Source organism: Falco naumanni, chromosome 3 (assembly GCF_017639655.2).
Source record: "Falco naumanni isolate bFalNau1 chromosome 3, bFalNau1.pat, whole genome shotgun sequence".
NCBI lineage: Eukaryota > Metazoa > Chordata > Aves > Falconiformes > Falconidae > Falco > Falco naumanni.
The window spans coordinates 24,388,933-24,407,419 of NC_054056.1; the positions used below are offsets into that span (position 1 = coordinate 24,388,933).

An 18,487-nucleotide genomic window follows, 5' to 3' on the forward strand; every position below is an offset into this window, starting at 1 on the left:
CATGGATTGCATACTGTAAGCCATAAACAGGGGTGCGGAGAGAACTGAGGGAAGATGGGCAGGAGGAAGACATCTTGTATTTGACAAGAACAGCACGGCCACAAATTACAAAAGGCAACAAAGTGGGGCTGCTACGACAGCAAAGTCACCTCCTGGAGTGGTAGGGGCTGGAACACCAAATGGAAAGTACGGATCCACCAGATAAACCCTGAAGACAAGGGAGGAGGAAGCTCAACAGTCCAGGCTGGAAGAGACAGCAGGAAAAAGACAGGTTCGGAAGTCATGAGTCAAGGAGCCATCCAGCAAGAATATGGAGACGAGAGAGGTGAATCCAAGGAAGCTGCATGGCCGTGAACAAAAAAAGTGTTTGGTCCTGCAGTGCTCCCTGAGTACTGGTGGCTTATGGCCCAGTCGCTGCACATCCCTTTGCAGGACTCAAAGCCACCCTGGCCACATCCCTAGTGGGTGACAGGGGCCAGCAGACACAGCCCAGCCCTCCTGCGCTGCCTATAGGTGCCCATACACTGACCGTACGGGGATCCCCACCTAGCTTGGATGCTGCGTGCCACCAAGGCAGGTTTGCCACCCATGCACAGCGGCTTCGGGGCTGGGAGAGGGGATGAGCCAACCTGACATGCAGAAACATCTGCCACCGCCTCTGCACAGACACAGCAGGCTCTGCTGTATTTCTGCAACATCCATTTTAATCCAATGTTCATCAGTTAAAATAAACTGCCAGACCGATGGCCCAGAGTCACGGTCAGAGGCTTCTTTTTGAAGCCCTGCAAGAGACCTGAACTGTTTCAGCTTTCTCTCTCAAATGTCAGCCTTGAGCCGTTCTTGTCTGGCCAGCGGAAGCATGTGATGTGAAAGAAAAGCCAGGAAACAAGACTTTCTGAATAAACATTTATTTGGTGAGAAATACTTCTGATTTTTGGCAGAGAAATGTCAGAAACCTGAAGCCCTATGTATAGCATGCCTACAGAGTGCAATTTCTATTTAAAGGGAAGCTGCAGCTGTCTGTAGCTCCTAATGAAGAATAATGCCTGGGAACAAATTACTGCCATTTCTGAGAGACATTTCTCAAATGACAACAATTCTTCCCTTTTTCCCTCTCCCTATAAATACCAAGTGGCATATACTGGGCAGTTGTTGGGAAGAACGGACACACACAGAGCTCTCTCTCTTTTGTCAGCAGCCTGGTAATTTCCATAGAAAACCATGAAGTGGTTTAGCATATGGATACCAAAGCGATTCAAAAGGGAAGAGGTTCAGAAACATGAAGGCTGCATGTGTCAAAACTTCCCATTGCTCTTCCAAGGTGTGCACAGCTCACCACTGGGCATCACTTCCAACCATGCCACAAACTCAGTGTTGAGGCTCAAGGCATGGGAGATGGCCGCTCACAGAAAACCATGAAAAAAGGCTTGCTAATGTTCAATTTTCGGCACTCGTGCACGCCTCCTGTCCGAGGGGCTGCTGCAGCAGCAGTGGGGGCAGGCAGGGGAGGTGATGCTCTGGGGAGAGGGTGCGCCGGGCTGGGCCAGCCTGGCCGGGCAGCTCAGGAAGCAGCACTGACATCAGCTCCCAGCCCTGCCGCAGGTCCAGGTGCCAGGAAAAACAGCCGGTGGCCAGAGGAGGAGTATGAATGAGATAGGACCAGGGTGAAGGGAGCAAGAAGGGCCAAGGAGTGGAGAAAGCAGGCAGCAGCTTGAAAACGGGATGGGTCCTGAGCTAAGCCTTGTGCGGCCACAGTCCACAAGACTGTCTCCCGGGCTCAGCCCTTAGGGTGGCAGGTTCCCACCGAGGCAGGCATGGGCAGCCTGCTGGAGCAAGGAGCAGGGTTGTTTACTATCCTGCCATCTGCAGTTTGCCCCAAATAAGTTATAGATATGAGATCAACTGAAGACGTTTCAGTTATTGACACATACTGGATTTAGAGATCTATTTTCCATTTCCCACAAACCGTGCCAAAGGTTTTCGTGTAAATGAAAAAAAAAAAAAAAAAAAAAAAAAAAAAAGAAAGAAAGAAGTGAAGAAATGCCTGCGAGTGAGGAACACGAAGAGCTTATTCATTGCTCCTGTCAGAATGTGTTTGTGCTTGTGTGGCTAGCACTCCAAAAAAGCTGTGGCATATGTTTTCAGGATGGAAAAAAAACCACCTCAGGATACCTAAATCCTATCAGAAAATTACAAAACTGTATGTTGGGATTCACAAGGTACCCTCCTGCTAGAGCAAAGGAGCCTCGCCTCACTTTGTTTTTACCCCTCACTAACTGAAATAAATGTTTCTCCTTAACAAATCCTCCTGACATCCCTTTTTCTCTCTGTGAAAGAGGAATATGGACTTGATTTGTACAACCTCTGCTATTCCAGAAATGCGCTTCATCCAAATGAGAGCAGGAGAAAGGAAGAGAGAAATTTGTACTGTTTAGTAAACAGGCAGTTTCTAGGTGGATACGAGACACTGCTCCTCATTTACTGCCCCCTCCCTCCTCAAGAGCCCCCCCTTTTGCTGAAATTTGCCTGGGTGGCAGGAGGAGGCAGCGGAAGGGATGAGAACAGCTCCTGCTCACAAGGGTTGATCATTTCTGCACATCTTAAGGTGACAACAACTCATGGAAGGGAGAGCAGTATTTTTCAGTAAAATCACTGTATACCGGCATTTCGTTCAGCAGAAACACCAGCCCTCCTCATCCGGTATTCTTGTCTCCCCGACAGGATAAAGGAAAGAGGAGAAGGGAGAGGAGGAGCCTTGCCGACCACCTCCTCCTTGCAGCACTGTCCTCCAAGCAGGAGCCGGGTGACAAGACAGAGTCTCAAGGAACTTTCAAAGCGCTCTCCATCACCTACGAACCACTCCCTGAAAGAAACCGGTCCTGGATGCCAGGGTGAGAGCTGTTCTCAAAAGCACTTTCTTTCCATCATTGGTAAGAAGACTGCTGCTTTTTCTGTGCAAACCTGGGCCTCACGGGTGTGATTCAGGGTTTGGTGCCGCAATAACAGACCACCAGGCTGTGCTTTAAGTGGGCTCATTTAAAACCCTTTTGGACAGGGCAGAATGTAATAATCACACCAACAGCATCTTCGACAGATACTCCATCCCCTGTAATGGCTGACGATTGCCTCCTCCTCTCGTGCAGTTTATCTGGCTGATCTGGCACACCACATACCTTAAGAGGACCCAGGAACGCTCCTCTCTGTATGAGGTGGTGCTGCTGTTGCAATAAGTGGAGGTGATTGCAACATCTCGAACAAACATCTCCTGTTATCCCAAAAGCTTTGCATGCTAGGACAGTTTTTTATTAATATCATTATTATTTAAGGCTGCCCTCCCCTGCACTAGGACGTCAGCGTGCAAAGTAAGCCCATGTGGTTTCCAGGAAGTCTTTCCAAGTGTGGGAATAAGCTGATATGGCCACGTCTGCTTGGATATATAGACAGTGCGAAGCTCCAGGTCTCAGAGGCCCCTTATTCATCTCAATGAGTTACTAACTTGGCAGCATAGTGGTACTAGTAACTAACAAGTCCAAATGTCAGCTTTAACAATTCCACTGCAGATCAAAGCATGCGGGAAAGGGGAGAGATGATAAAGATTTTTCAGTCTTCTCTAACGTTTATTTTGCAAGTAGCTCTTGGGAAAGCTGCACTGCTTAGACTCTGTCTCAATCTGCTTCCCAAAGCCTGAACCCAAAGGGAAAAGCAGAGCCAAGGAGGGCATCCAGCTTTCAGGGAGCTAGAAGGTATGCCCAGCAGTCAGAAGAAATACTTACATTTACTAAATTCATGGAAAGTGCAAAAACTAATTTGCTCAAACTGGAAGAATCTGCAGCTGTTTTATCACTACTAATGTCTTGAAGGGCCATTGCATACTTTGGACATAAGGATTTAAATACTAACTCACCTAATTTTGAAATTCCCAGGGTTCCTTCTTCATTCAAAAACAACGATTATTCTCAAACCAGGAAGGCAGAGAATTCTTGTTTTCCTCTGTTTGTAAGGATGTTTACATTTGATCTGCACATTTGCCCACTTCGACCCAGAAAAGCAGTGGGCTTCATGTAAAAAACAATGAACATAAAAATATTTATGCCTTTTCTTTAGCCGTCCCTCATGGGAACAGTTTCTTTTGTTAAATGCCACATGTGGATGAGGATCTTAGTTGTGTGCCTGTGTTTCCCTCTGAAAGGTGTGCTACTCTAACTTCCATGAACCCAAACCTCTGAGAGGAGCACTTGTATTGAAAATACTCGAATTAATATAATAAACTGATCAAAGCAATTTGAGTTTGGAATACCAGGCATAACCACATTTGCATTCCCCTAATTTGAAAGTGGCCCAATAATTTCAAACATTATACAAGCAGGTATAAAACTCCTGAATCTGACCTGTAGATTGCTTAACTGATATCCATAATATTTTCCACTCTTATTAGGCTACACAATCACAAGGCATTCAAATGCAGTCTTAAGATATTTAACCAAAAAGCAATAATAATGTTTTAAATAACCATAGCAGTCCAAGGAAAAGAAACCCAGCGCCTTTCCTTAGACAACACCACTCTGCCCTTGAAGACATTAAAAGAAAGAAAAAAAAGAGAGGGAGAGAAATCCAAGTCTGGCTTTGCAGCCCAATCCAAACACACCTGCCTTTGTTTTCAGAACAAAAAGATGCCCAGTACATCACAGGTAGGGGAGCAGACACTACAGTGCAGATACCACCCCCCAAAAGACACAATTGCAAGTACTTGTTATCACTGCTAGGAACTCACAACATTCACTACGTTCTTCTTCGGGGAATTCTGGATTATCCTTTAGCATGAAGATTTTTCAGAAGCTGCTGGATTGCTCACAGGTCCTCACTGGCTTTCTTCTTTCAAATAAAGTAAGATGGAGCTGTCAAAGAAAAGCAAAACAAAGTAAGAAAGGAAAGCAAGGAATAAAAAAAGTAAAACCCATAAAGCTGCTTAGCAAATGAACAATTGATTCCTCAATCTCCTTGAAGCAAATGCATTTTTAATGAGCTCCCACAATGGAGATTCCAGTACAGAATGCATGTACATCAAACACTGATCTAGGATAGGAAGAGTCATTTGCTCCGTACTTCATATTACCAACAATTAAAACCCAGTTCAGAGTTGCTGAGGCAGATACATAATTAAAATAGTTCTTGGATACTTCTGTTGCCATAACAAGAGGACGGACGAAAAAACTACTCAGGGTTGTTTTGAAAAGTGTCTGCAAACAAAGACCACGGTGTGCAGAGAGATCCACACAGAAAGATTTTTGTTCTCAATGAATTCCTCTAAGGGGACACAAACACCTATTTCTGTAGTTATCTATAATATTGCAACAGAGTAGTACTGAAACCAAAAATAACACACACACACACTTGCTGATCCTCAGTAGGAAGTATTTTTCACACCTGAGATTTTTAATATCGTGCAGATTCTTTCATACTTATGTTTTGACTGGAATTTCTTTGTGGACCAACTCTTAATTTTTTTTACCTACTGTACAAGGTATCAGACTATCTATTCTCAGCCTTGGGCCTGAGAAAACTGCTCTGCTTCATTTTTATGTGAACCCTACAAAGAATACTAAAATAGTGTATTTCCACAGGGCCCAAATTGAACATTTTTTTCCATCAGTCAGGTTCCCATGGTCTACCTGTACTTCCTAAAGTCTTAGTTTCACTTTCTGCCATAAACCTTTCCTATCTCCTTGACATAAGGCGCCCCAAATATTTCACATGTAATTTCAGGATGCATGCCCATGGATCCCATCCTGTCAGTGCTATGGTGGAAACCACGTCCCTGAACCGAAAACACACGCAGGACAGAAGTCTACACCTGAGACAGTACAAGCTCCCTTAATTTCAGTGGAGGAAACTAGGCAATCTAGAAAATGATTAATTTGACCTGTCTTAAGCATCTGCTTTAGGACAGAATGAATCACTCTCTAGAAAGGTCTGCTGCTCTCCCTCCATAAAGTGAGTCTAGACACTGAGCTCAGATTAGATGGCTACAGATGAATGCAGATGAATCTCACCCTACGTGATGGCAGGAAACAAGTCAGACAGATGGACAGGAGCAGTTCATGGGTGAAGAGCAGAGGGAAGGCAATGCAATGACAACTATTCAAAAAAGTTTACAGCCCTGAGACTGTCTGTTTTAGTCAAACATACAAAGCAACGACGACGTTGCTGACGTACTCGCAGAGGCGTAGCCCTTGGAGAGGCTGGTAGTGCTGTTCTTCCAAAACCTTCCAAAACCTGAACCAGTATTTGCCCAGGTGATCCAGCTTTGGGGTAAGATTACTGGGTTTACCGGCTGAGGCTTAGCTCTCACAGAGCAGTGAGTGAAGCAGAGTCCAGATGGTTGGACTCTCCAAGGCACGCTGGCAATGATGATAGTGACCACTAGTCTCAGTTATGTGTCTTTGTCCCCTCCCTGATGGACTGTAGCAATGCAATACCCATTACAAAAGTCTTCACGGCTTAAGAAACTCGCAGTTGGAAGTACAACAGCTGTGTGACAGAGGCACTGCAACCCAAAGATCCTTGAGATGCCCAGGTCCTGTCTACACTTCCAGGACTCTGGTCAACAGCTTCTCTCCTCTACTAAAATGGGACTCTGGTGCTTATCAGACAGACGCACACCATCAGGCATGATCTCACAAGCTTTGTAACTTCAGAAAGCAGACCAAAAAGAGAAAGAAAACCCAAACCTACTTTTAAGTCAGCCCTCAAAATTTTGCTTAACACAAACCAATTTTTCAATCTGCTTATTTCTTCTTTAAACTACATGAATCTCAGGACTGGAAAATAAAAATCCACAACCAAGCTCAAAATACTGAAAATATTTTGTTTCTAAGTGTTAACATTTTGTTTCTAAGTGTTAAAATGAAACACGTCACCATTTTCAAAATTATTTGGTTTTTTCCCCAATAATTTGGCAATCCAAAAATCTAAAAATTCAGTTTTTCTCATCTTCATCTCTTGCCATTCAACATTCAGGGGAACCTGAAAACGGAATCCAAAGGAGTACGAGAAAATATTTAACATTTCTGCCATAATTAGATTGCTTCCAATTACTTTTAGTAAGACCAGGGAAGTTTACTCCATGCACACCTCAACTCCCATGTCAGATTTTGTAGCTCCTGCTTGCACAGGCTCCTCTGAGCCTCCCTGGGGAGTCAGCTGCATGTAACACTGAGCTGAAATCCACCACACTCCGTCCTTCCACGAACTTCAACAGGCAAGATTAGGATTTTGATTCTGTTCAAGTTAAACAAGGCTCAAATTGCCTGTACTGGAGCTCCAACCACCGAAACAGGAGCAAGTGTTGCATGCTAACTCTGCCGTTACCTTGCTGTCAGTCTGGAATTTGTCTTGCAGACCCTTGCCGTCACGTGGACACGGGAACAAGTCACAAGCAGCATCTGTGCGACACAGTGCAGTGGTGCTCTGTGGCAGACACCCATCTCCATGCAGTCTTATTTCACAGGAGAGATGACATGAAGCAAGACAGCCTACCTCTCCGGGAAAAAAAGGGAGAGAGACTTTGTATTTACCATAGGGTGCCTTTGCACTGCACACACAGCCGCTTATTATGGAGCAGATGATTCGCTATAGTTTCACAAGCTAGTTTAATCTGCTACAACTTGCACATTTGACCTTACCCGTAGGCGCTTCTTTTTGCAAGGGGCAAGGCACGTCTGCCTGCAAATGTTCCCAGATGTTTTTATGCTTAAGGTTTAAAGACAGCAGAGTACAACCTTCCGGACGCACAGGGAGATATTGAAGCACAATCCTCGCCTAAAAGGCAGAGTACTCATTCCCTAATTGAGACAATCTTTTTGCTATGCAGATGTGACCAGCTGCTCTTCTTGGAACATACAAAAGAGTCACAAGTTGGAGGGACCAAGGAGGAAGGCTGGTTTGCAGTACAACTAGGTTTTAACCAGGCTTTGCAACTGAAGTTTCAACGTGATCAATGAATCCTTATCACACACTTTAAGGCTATGGTGAAGCAATATCACGCTTACTGGTCACATCTCAGCTATACATGGGAAGTGTTACGCAAGGAAGCTGTTGTTCATGGTCCTACAACATTACGGTTATTCAAACATCACAGCATAGCCCTGCCTTTGAGTGCTAAAAAGGACATTGAGTTGAGAGATTAGAAGTGTAATCGAGAGATGAACAGACCTCAAATCAAAGAACATGGAAGTACTTCTTGGGAGTATTTAAGATAGTAAAATTGGACCCCAGGGCAATCAACATGTAAGAACCACAGTACAAGCGAGCAACTGCAAATTGGCAAAACTGAAAACCAGAAGTCAGCTCTGTGCAATACCCTGTATTTATTCCAAGAAAAGGTCATGCTCTCCATCTTGCTTTGAAGAGCAGGCAGTGAGAGATTACTGTTTTTCTAGTCCTTTCCTGCAGGTTTTTAATTGCCATTCCTTGCTCTCTTGCATCATGTCATTTGGTTTTCCTAATTCACAAATCAGCATAAGCTAATAAAAATGTTTAAGAGATGGCAACGTTGCTCCCAAATTGTTTCGTTGTTTGCTATTATCCCACAACTAATCCTTCAACTCAAATAAAACCATAATTCATTTCCTCCTTTATTCTCCCCTCTGCCCGAAACAGTTTTAGACAGGTTCAGTCCTGCCCCACCACAAATGGGAAAGGCGAGGTTGCATCTTCCTGGAGCATGTGTGATTTCAATTACCTAATGTGCATATCATCATCATGTCAGGAAAAAACTTCTAAATGATTTTCAACAGGTTTTGCTGATTTTACACATAGAGAAAAGATTCTAATGGAAACAAATAAACAACAACAAAAAAAAACACCAAACCACCCTAACCCATAAACCAACCAAAATTAACTATCTTTCAGATTTCAAGTTAATAAAAGCTTCTCGACACCAGCCATGCCAAGATTTACCCATCTGAAAATCTCATAACAATTTGAAAATCTCATCACATCTAGTGTACAAAGGCTGCTCCTGATGGGGTCAAGTCATCTTTGCATCAATTGGCAATTGTTCTGCTAGTGTAAAAAAGACTTACATCACAATTTCAAACACACTTTAAGGCTATGGTGAAGCAATATCACCTTAGCACAAAATGGGATTTGTTTGCATAAAGCAGGCAGGCATCACTCTGATTTTTGTTTAGCATCCATTCCTCATCTCAAGCTTGATTCTCCACAGCTTTGTCACATACACAAGCACTTCCCATGGCTTTGCATGTGGTCCATAGTGAAGTGTCCAACTTTCCAAGGCATTACACCTGCTCTGTGCAGCATGAATAACTATATCTGGCTTTAAGGGAATAGTAAATCAAGTTGTCAGTACTTGGCATACCCTGCAGGACCTAAACCAGAAAACCATGCAGACCATGGGGGTCAGACAAGGAAGCAATTCATCCTGCCCCACAATCTGCAGCAGGGGGAATAATTCATGTATGTGACCTTCCCCAGCACTGTGAACACATCCATGGGCTGTGCCCCAGCCCAGCACATCTTTCCTGTGTGAATGGCACTGCCAGTGTGAGTACTTACTCACTGGGAGAATGAAGTGTTGCTGGATGGGAGCACCTGTCTGCAACCAGCAGGCAGACAGCACCAGCACGTGAGGCTGAAGATGACTGATGGTTCTGCACAACTAATGTTAACTGTTAGTCATCTAAAAACCGGTGTCCCAAGATTTAATCTAAAAAAACATCATCCATCATTATTTCATCCACAGCAGGTATTTTTCATGACTTAAGGTTCAGGAAAACTGCTTGTCATTTTAGCAACCTATGCAAGCACACTGGGAATGGGATTTTTCAGCCCTACTCACTGGATATCCATCCTTCCAAACCTATTATCTGAAAACCACGGAAGCAACTTTGTTCCCAGAGTGGTCCCCACTGCTCTTGTTACCCTATCCCTAACCCAAACACCTTCAAACGAGCAATCAATCTGAAAACAGATGAAGGTTCAACACCATGGGGGCAGTTGTACATATGAAAACATGGATGCCAGCTTGAACTCACACTCTGTTTACATGATGCTTAATAACAATACAAATTTGACCAGCACATCTGAGACACCCCCTTTATACAAATAACATCAATCACAACCATACCCTTTATGTACTTACTGGCAATTGTTATATAATATTAAATATTATGTAGTGATAACTGTTATTACCAGTAATACCCAGTTTCTCCAACAAGACTTGAGGTTAAACTGTGCTTAGCCCTGTGCTTAGTTCCTAAGTTCTATGAGATCTCCCCCCTAACGAGAGCGTAGCATAAGACATTAAGAGAGCAAGTAAAGAGGTGGGCAGGGGTTGCCACACACGATGCCACCAGGTGAAAAGAAAACTAACAGAATCATGTCTAGACTGTTTTGTCTTAAGAAGCAACAGTACAGAACTGGAAGAATAAACCTCACAAATACCTCCTATCAGTTGTCAATGACGTATTTTTCAATAAAAACCCATCATCCTATTAACAACCCTGTTATATATATACCCCTATTATATATTATCCTTATAACATAAGCACCCCCTATTTGCCACTTTCTCATGGCTGTCAAACCAGGAAGGGGGGGGGGGGGGGATTTCAACTCGGATTTACATTTTTCTTAGCATGCCAACTTTCTTCATTCTCGCACAGGGGTTTTAAGTACAAACAACTCTATTGTCTGCGTGTTTGTAACAAAGTCGTTCCTACAGGTCTTCTGTGCAGAAAAGATTGGAAAAAGAATGCGAACGGTCCATAATAATTCAGGCTCAGAGCCAGTTATGTTGAACAGATATAAGCAATAAAAATAACCACTCTGGATGTTTCTGTTACATGACATAAGTATTTATCTTTTTCTTTTGTGGAAGCTATTATGCAAAAAATGCAGCTCAGCCCTGAGTTGAGACAATGAGCCTCCTGCGTATTTGAAGAACTGCAGCACTCTTGTAACTTGTTGCAGACGAGAACGAGCTCAAGGGCTAGGCCCTCCTTACACGTACGGCCACAGCTCTCCCGCAAACAAACAGTGTTAAGGGGGAATCCAAATGCCCTGAGTCCCAAAGCACAGCAGCACCAAAACCACGGGCTGAGGTTCTGTTTATTTGCAGTATTTTAACAAGCCAAAGAGAAAACCACCTGAAAAAGACAGTTCAGTGGGTTGCAGCACTAGCAAACACCAGCAAAAAGGCTTGATGTTTGGTGGCAGCAGCAATCCCAGCAGGTGCCCACCATACCAGTTCCCTGGTGCCAGTAGGAATTGAGCTGGGGCCTCACTGGGCTCAGCCACAGCTTCCCACAGCTATTCATCTGCCTACTTACACAAAGCTCTCAGGGAGCAGCTTCCCTGTAGCCTCTACCCGTGCAGCAGGGTGGGTTGAAGAGGACCCGAGTAACAGGAGCCGCCAGGCTGGGGACACACACATGGGTGCAGGCACAAACAATGCCACCACGTGAGCCTCGCTTCCTTAGGAAGCCAGCCCAGAACCCACCCTTAACCTTCTCCCCGCTTCCAGCGTGGCCACATCTTCTGTGCTGCTGATGCAACATGAAACAGTGCTGGAAAACAAAGGCACTATTGAATAACTTTTTTGCAGGATTAAGATGACGATGCTAGCTTACAACTGAGATTTCAACGATTTCAACACTGAGTGCTAAGTAACAGGAACATGGCTTGGCAGTAAATCCAGAGATTACCTGTTGAAACATTAATGGCAAACACCTTTTGATGTGGGGTGCTTTATGTGGTGCAAAAGCCAGCACTGTAATTATGCATTTCCTTTCTATGAATCTAGTATTTAAAAGTAAAGTATTACTTGGGGGGGTGCGCACGCGTATGTGCGTGTATGTGCATGTGCGTGCATGCGTGTGTGTGTGTGTGTGTTACAGGAAATACTCTACAGCTGAGCCTGAGATTTACCAGCATAGCTGCACGTAGTAAATCTGCAACAGGGAACCTCAGCCGTTTCATTCATCATGCACCAAGCAGAGGGCTAAAACAATTGCCACACTTAAGACAAATGCCAGCATGAGTCATACCAGCCGGAGTGCAAACATGTTTGCTGTTGGGTGACTCAGAATATCACATCCTGAATTCACAAACCTTCCTACAAATAATAATTTCCGAAATTGTTGCATTTCTTTAATACAACGCAATTTTAAGTGTGGTGCCAAATCTATAAAGGCTCGCCTGACTACAAAGAAAATGTTTTTCCCCTCTTCCCTTTTGTTCCTGATCACATGTACCTAGCTGTGAGTAGTAGGCTGTCTATGGTGACTGAAGTAGTAAGTGCATCGATTCATACCTAATAAAACACAAATATGGCTCAAAACAGGTGACAAATGAGAGATACCCCCTCAAAAAAAAAGAAAAAAGGGAGAGAACTAAACACAAGCCATAGGTCCTTTCACTTAGTGGATATGCTTTCTACATCAGGACTTTCTCTAATTCTGACATGCTTTAGCATGTTCAGCATTCAGAGAAAAGGAATGTCATGCTGGCACGGGACACAGACCAGCTGGAGAAAAGGGGTGAGAAATGCTGGAGAAGCGGTGAGCAAGGCTGTGGCAGCATGCTGCACTCAGGCAAGGGGGGACTGGGGGCTGCCACGCTTGCTAGTGTATGTACACACAGCAAAAGCACAGCCCCTGCTTCACCGAGCACTCAGCCTCAATACAGCATACAGCCATCATTCCTTCCCAAAAATAAGAATGTACTCGGTAACAAAACTAATGCACTGTAATAATTGGTAATGATTATCTATGACTGCCTTTAATTCAGGAACGCATCTGAATCAGAAGTCCCACAAGTGCCTTTTGAAACAGGGCTGAACTTAGGGATATGACCAAATTTATTCAGGAGAGCGCTGATAAAGTGTGATGTCTCTGCAAGCACAGGAAAAAAAATTGTGATTTTGTGTAAGGTTGTGGGGAGGGTGTTTTTAACTTGATTTTCAGTTAGGAATGTATTCTTATCTTACACGAAACGGAATTCATACACATACAAATCTCCTTACATCAAATCAAGACAGTCTTGCTTTCTCCTAATTGTTTTGTGAAATAACCACTCAGAAGTTCATTTCTGTTACCTTTTTCAGGCAAAATAAAAGGCCTTTTAGAGAAATTTTATTGCTAAAACAATGAAATTCTCCTGGGAACGACTTCGTTATGGAAATGAAGTGACAGCTTCTTTTATCTAGCCAAGCAGCAAGTCTGCATTTATAAAAGGCATTCTGTGCACGAAGTACAGTGAGTGGGAGGACGTGAAAATGCTATTTTTAATCCAGATTTCAGCGTTCCTTCCATACAGATCTCCTGGAATAATAACAGCAACAACAATAATGATAATTAATAATGCCAAAAAAGGAGTACTGTCTTAAAGGTGAGTGGCATGTGAGAAAGGAAATTGTAGTTAAGGACTTGGAAGATTTAGGGACAAATACAAGGTTCTTTCAAATAAACTGGCATTGCGCCATGAATTTCACAGGATTGGAAATGTGCCCCCTAAATTTTATATTGTAATTTTTTTAAAAAGACAATAAATTATCATTATGTGCAACATATGCTGCATCTCTACCACTTGTTTTCATGCAGCAACTGTCATTTTCAGAAACACCACTAAATAAGAAGTTAACTGTGGAGCTGATGCTGTCACTGCATTTGGGTAAGTGACCATGCCAGCTTTTAGACTTGGGGAAGAAAGCAAACCTTGAGAAAATCCAGGGCCAGGCAATGTTTTCAAATGCAGTGAGAACAAGGATAGGATGCAGACTTTGGCCTAAAGCTTAAAAAAAGACACTGGAAAGATCCTTTTCTGCTTTGCTGACCTTTGCTCCTGTCCCTCAGGACACCGTTACAGAGTTGAATTAACGCATACAGCAAGTGTGGGACAAATTTTGCCTCTCTACCAGGAATACACCAGTTTCAGTGATCCTGGCATGTAATTATCCAAGGGCAGAAGTTAACCCTGATTATCAGAAGATTGTTATTCAGTTGTGTTATCATCACCAGTGGTAATTAGGACAAGCCTTTGCATTTCACACCTAATAAAAATTAACAAGAATGAGCAGGCTGTAACAAAATGCATGTGAGGCACACACATGCCGAGGTGCAACGTGAGACCTGCTGGTGCGATCGCACTTGGAGTAACCCCACCACTGGGAAGCCCCTATTTCATGCGAAATTAAGAGTAAGCTGGAGAAATCACACATACTGTCTCTCCCTCTCTTACACTCAGAGGCTCTAACACAGAAACACGCTGGAGTCTGGCACTGACTCATGTTTCAAACTCCGGAGCAACCCCCAACACGCGCGCCTGCACACAGAGCCCCTACACACACCCCGCTCCTGCACATCCCCTGTCTTGTGCTGCTGCCACAAGGCACCAACCTTGTCCAAGTGATTTCCCTCCATGGTTTTAGTCCACTGCAGAACCTTCATCAGCAACAGCATGAAACGTGCAGGAACCAGCACCCTTGGCATGCTACCCCCCCACCCCACTGCAAAATCAGCCACCTAACTACTCTTCCAAAAGCCATTATTTAAGGACCATTCAGGGCATGCCTGGAGGCACTTCCACTCTCTCACCCTCCTACAAGACAAATCTTCATGCCATTAACCTTTATTTGCCTTTTATACAGTAAAATTCAAGTCTATTAAAATACAGAATTCCAATTTGATATTTTGATCACCTCCATCTGCTTCATGGGAAACGTATGGTGCTAAGAGAGAAAAAAAAATACATAGGACTGGAATAAGTTAGCCCTGTTTTCCTTTTTTGTCCATTGCTTGCTGCCAAACACGCTTGCTGCTGGTCAATTGCCTAGCTTGCTGCCAGTGAATGCTCAGCTGGGCACGTCACCAATGTTTAACCCTCAATAAAATTAAATCCCAATAATACTTTGCACTCATTTAGAGTTTTACATATTACAAACATTGTAAAAAAAAAAAAAAAAAAAAAAAGAAGAAAAATTAACTGCATACTTCGTAACACCCCTGCAAGGTAAGTTGATATTATTATTCATACCTTATGCAAAGTGGAATTTCACTGGAGAAGGGATAACTGACCTGCTCAAAGCTATGCAACACAGGTCCTCCTGTTTCCTGGTTCTCACCTCATTCCAACAGACCAGTTTCAGCCTTTCCTGAAATTCAGAGAGAGTTAAGAGCCCTGCCTTCATTTCTGCCTCTTTCGGCTGCATGGGTGGCATGAGAGTGGTCCCTGGTTTCATCAGCTTGCAGTGGGACCAGAACCAACTGGACCCACAGCACTCCCGTTTCCACCTCCCTGCATCAAGCAAGGATTAGCAGCAGAAAAGAATTTGGTCTGTGGGAACATTATGAGCCCTTTTCGCAAAAGGCAACCAAGTTTTAGCCTCTGCAGACGCCTTCTAGTACTGCAGGAGGGATAGTAGAGGACTCAGCAGTGTACATGTACCGCACGCTGCTCCTCATACTCCCCCTCCCTTTCCCCTCAACTACAAAAAAGGGTAAGGCTGAATAAACAAAGGTTTTATCCAGAATAAACAGCAGCAGGGCAGGAGCAGTGACCACTGCCTGCTCTGGTGGGCTGCAGCCATCCCTGCCAACCATCACGTGGCAGAAAAGGCCACGCTGAGATTGCCTGCAGCTGGCACTGCTGCTGGCATGTTGGATGGACCTGAATTTTTTAACCACCATTTTGAGGTGAAAACCCTCATGTCACAGGCTGGACAACAGACTGTACTCAGAGATCCTGTTACACCACCAGCTGTTCATCCTGCACCGCTGCCAATAGCCACAGCGTAGGTGGGACCCAACCACGCTTATTACGTCAGAAATCACAGGTTTTCTACCTGTAAAAGACTATGTGCAGTGACACGATTAAAGCAGAAACCTTACCTGCTAGCACTGTGGATGTAATTATCCTAGTTAAAAAATCAGGCTTTTACTGGCAAAGCTCATCCCAGTTCACAGGCCAAGTAAGCCCTACCTTCGATCAAAGCAGTCAGATTGGAAAAGCACTTGAACGTCTTGATCAGCTCCATGAGCTAAGACAAGGCTTAAGTAGAGAATGTTATCCCACCTAACCTCTCACTTTTAACCATGTTTGGGTCAGGGCCAACTTACTATAACCATATGCTCAGCTCTAGCTGCAGGTTTTGATTGCCCTGAAGTGCTAGCCCAAGCCAAAGCCTCTTTAGCCACCCCAACCAGGAGTGCCGTCACCCCGCAGATCAGCAGATGAGCTCCACGGTTTAAGTGGATTAGCTGTGCTGAACAACCCTGCTACATCCAGTCCTCGTGTCGGCAGCACTTGAGCTTCAATCAGCAATGATCTTACATGCAGCTCTGGGAGGTTTTGCTGCAGAGGACAGAGCTGGGCTAACAACAAACCTGAGCTGTCCCCAGGCCCTGGGAGAAACACAGGCTTGCAGTTTGGGCTCGGTGGGCACCCCAAGGGGCTCAGTGAGACAGAAGTGTCCACGATGACTGCCCCTTCCCACACCCTCTCTGGCACCAGGGTTTGGGGTTGGCTTCCCACTACAGTGTGCAACTAGGATGAAAAATATCAGCCTGACACACCACACACCACGTTGTCATGACTTCTGATGCAAACCCCTCAGCATCAGCACATAGCAGAGCGGTGCTTAAACTGACACAGTAACAGGGTACCCTCTTGATCCCACCTACCCTTGCCACCTAGCTCAGCCTGGGAGGAACAGCCTCTGCTGTGTCTCAGCAGCTACAAAACTCGGTTCCAGCAAACTTTGCTCCGAAAGCAATGAATTGCAATTTCCCAGGTACACCATATCCTTCTCTCAGTCACTCCTCCCAAAGACAGCAGGCAGAAGTGCCACATAACATAACATAATCAGTGTGAAGTTGTAACAGTGTGGGAGAATGTGGCAATTCATGGAAAATGTCATCGACCAAAAGGCAATTAGCAGCGAGTCTAAATGCAGAAGCAGAAGGGAGTGGTTTCCTAACAAAACAAGCCTTGTTAAAAAAATAAAAGAAAAAAAAACCACCCTAAAACTTGCTTTCCTCAAAAAAGCAGCACTCTCAGGAGACTGAAAGCATGTGAAAAAAATACCTCTGTGAAGCTTTCTGTAAAGATTATTCTTTACAGACAGATTTGGCAGCCCTTTCTGCTCTGTCTTCTAATGCTATTGAGTATAACTATGCTAAGTCAATAAGCAAAGCCACTCAAAGGTTTGGGTTTTTTTTGAGGTTTTCTAGGCCAAGAGAGGAAGCAGTGCGATAGGAAAGTTTTCAGAAGTGGGAGTTGTGCCTGCCTTGCTTCTAATTGTAGTGAAACTGTCAACCTCTGCGTTGTGTTTCAAGACTTTACACTTCAAAATCATTCCCTCTGTGCTTTGAATTGCTATACTTTCAAGCTAACTACTTCTAAAAGTGCTGTTTAAAAAACGACATCTTCAACCACATTTAACATTGAAAATAAAACTAAATTTGCAAAGTCTTATTGGGTCCCTGCAAGAGTACGGATTTTTTTTTATCATACTTGACAGCCAATCTCTTGGAAATTATTTGTGCAGAAATTTAGTTTAAATTACTTCATATCAAAACATTTAAGAGAAATGTGGTTTTCATTATAAGCTAAAAATAATTATGTTCTTTTTACCTTAGACAACAAACCCCCCAATATTCAAGCAGCAAACAACGCTGAAACCAATTAGTAGTCTTACAACCTACAATCCTACCTATATGCAGGCATATATTAATTGTATTTCAGAATGAGCTCCAGACTCACGTGGCTAAGCAAACTGAACTAGGCTGACTTGCTTTCACAAAGCAGCAGGTCCACGTACTATGGTGACAATTACAGGCACTCACTGCCCTTGGAAAACTTGGGGAATCACCTCATCAATGCCAGAATGACAGATAATGTGCTAAATTCTCTTCAGTGCCCAGATCCGATCAAGGAAGTGAGACAGATACTTGCCAAACTGCAGTGAGCTGAGGGAGCCCAGCGCTTTCCAAGTGTCCCTGCATACATCTGAATTGCAGGTTAATTAGGATGCCATGCTCTTTTCACGCTGTCATGAAACAAAGAATATTGACATTGCTTTGGCTTTAATGGTTTTCAAATATGAAAGAGCATTTCGGGAGAGCAAAGACAGTTAGGTTCAGTAAGGCTCGGGTATATTTACACTTTGTTGCTCAATGTGGTAAAACCAATTCAGGGTAAATGTTTACTGCTAAATATTTGTGGAGATGGAGAACAGGCATGTATGCAGCTCAGAGCATGCAAGCTCAGTCAGCTCAGCCAGGAGCTATCTTGTAGCTAGAGTGACAGTGCCCAGCACAGGGAAGGCCCAAGACTGACTCCAGTTCCAGAGTAATATGTTCACCAAACAGAAAATTATACCGTACCTTGTGGGGCTGAACAACTTTGAAGTATTATCTCGAGGTCTGCCAAAGTTTGAGGTGTTCCAGATGCCATGTTTCAATTTAAGCTA

General features: G+C 43.9%; 1 protein-coding gene across 6 annotated transcripts in view; it reads right to left on the reverse strand.

Annotated features, from left to right (window-relative positions):
- The window catches only part of ATXN1 (ataxin 1), a 218,803-nt gene that overhangs the window by 81,549 nt on the left and 118,767 nt on the right, over positions 1-18,487 (reverse strand). For all 6 annotated transcript variants that reach the window (XM_040586213.1, XM_040586216.1, XM_040586211.1 and 3 more), the window contains one exon: positions 4,772-4,895. The gene's annotated coding sequence lies outside the window, so the exon portion shown is untranslated. The remainder of the gene's footprint in view (positions 1-4,771; positions 4,896-18,487) is intronic.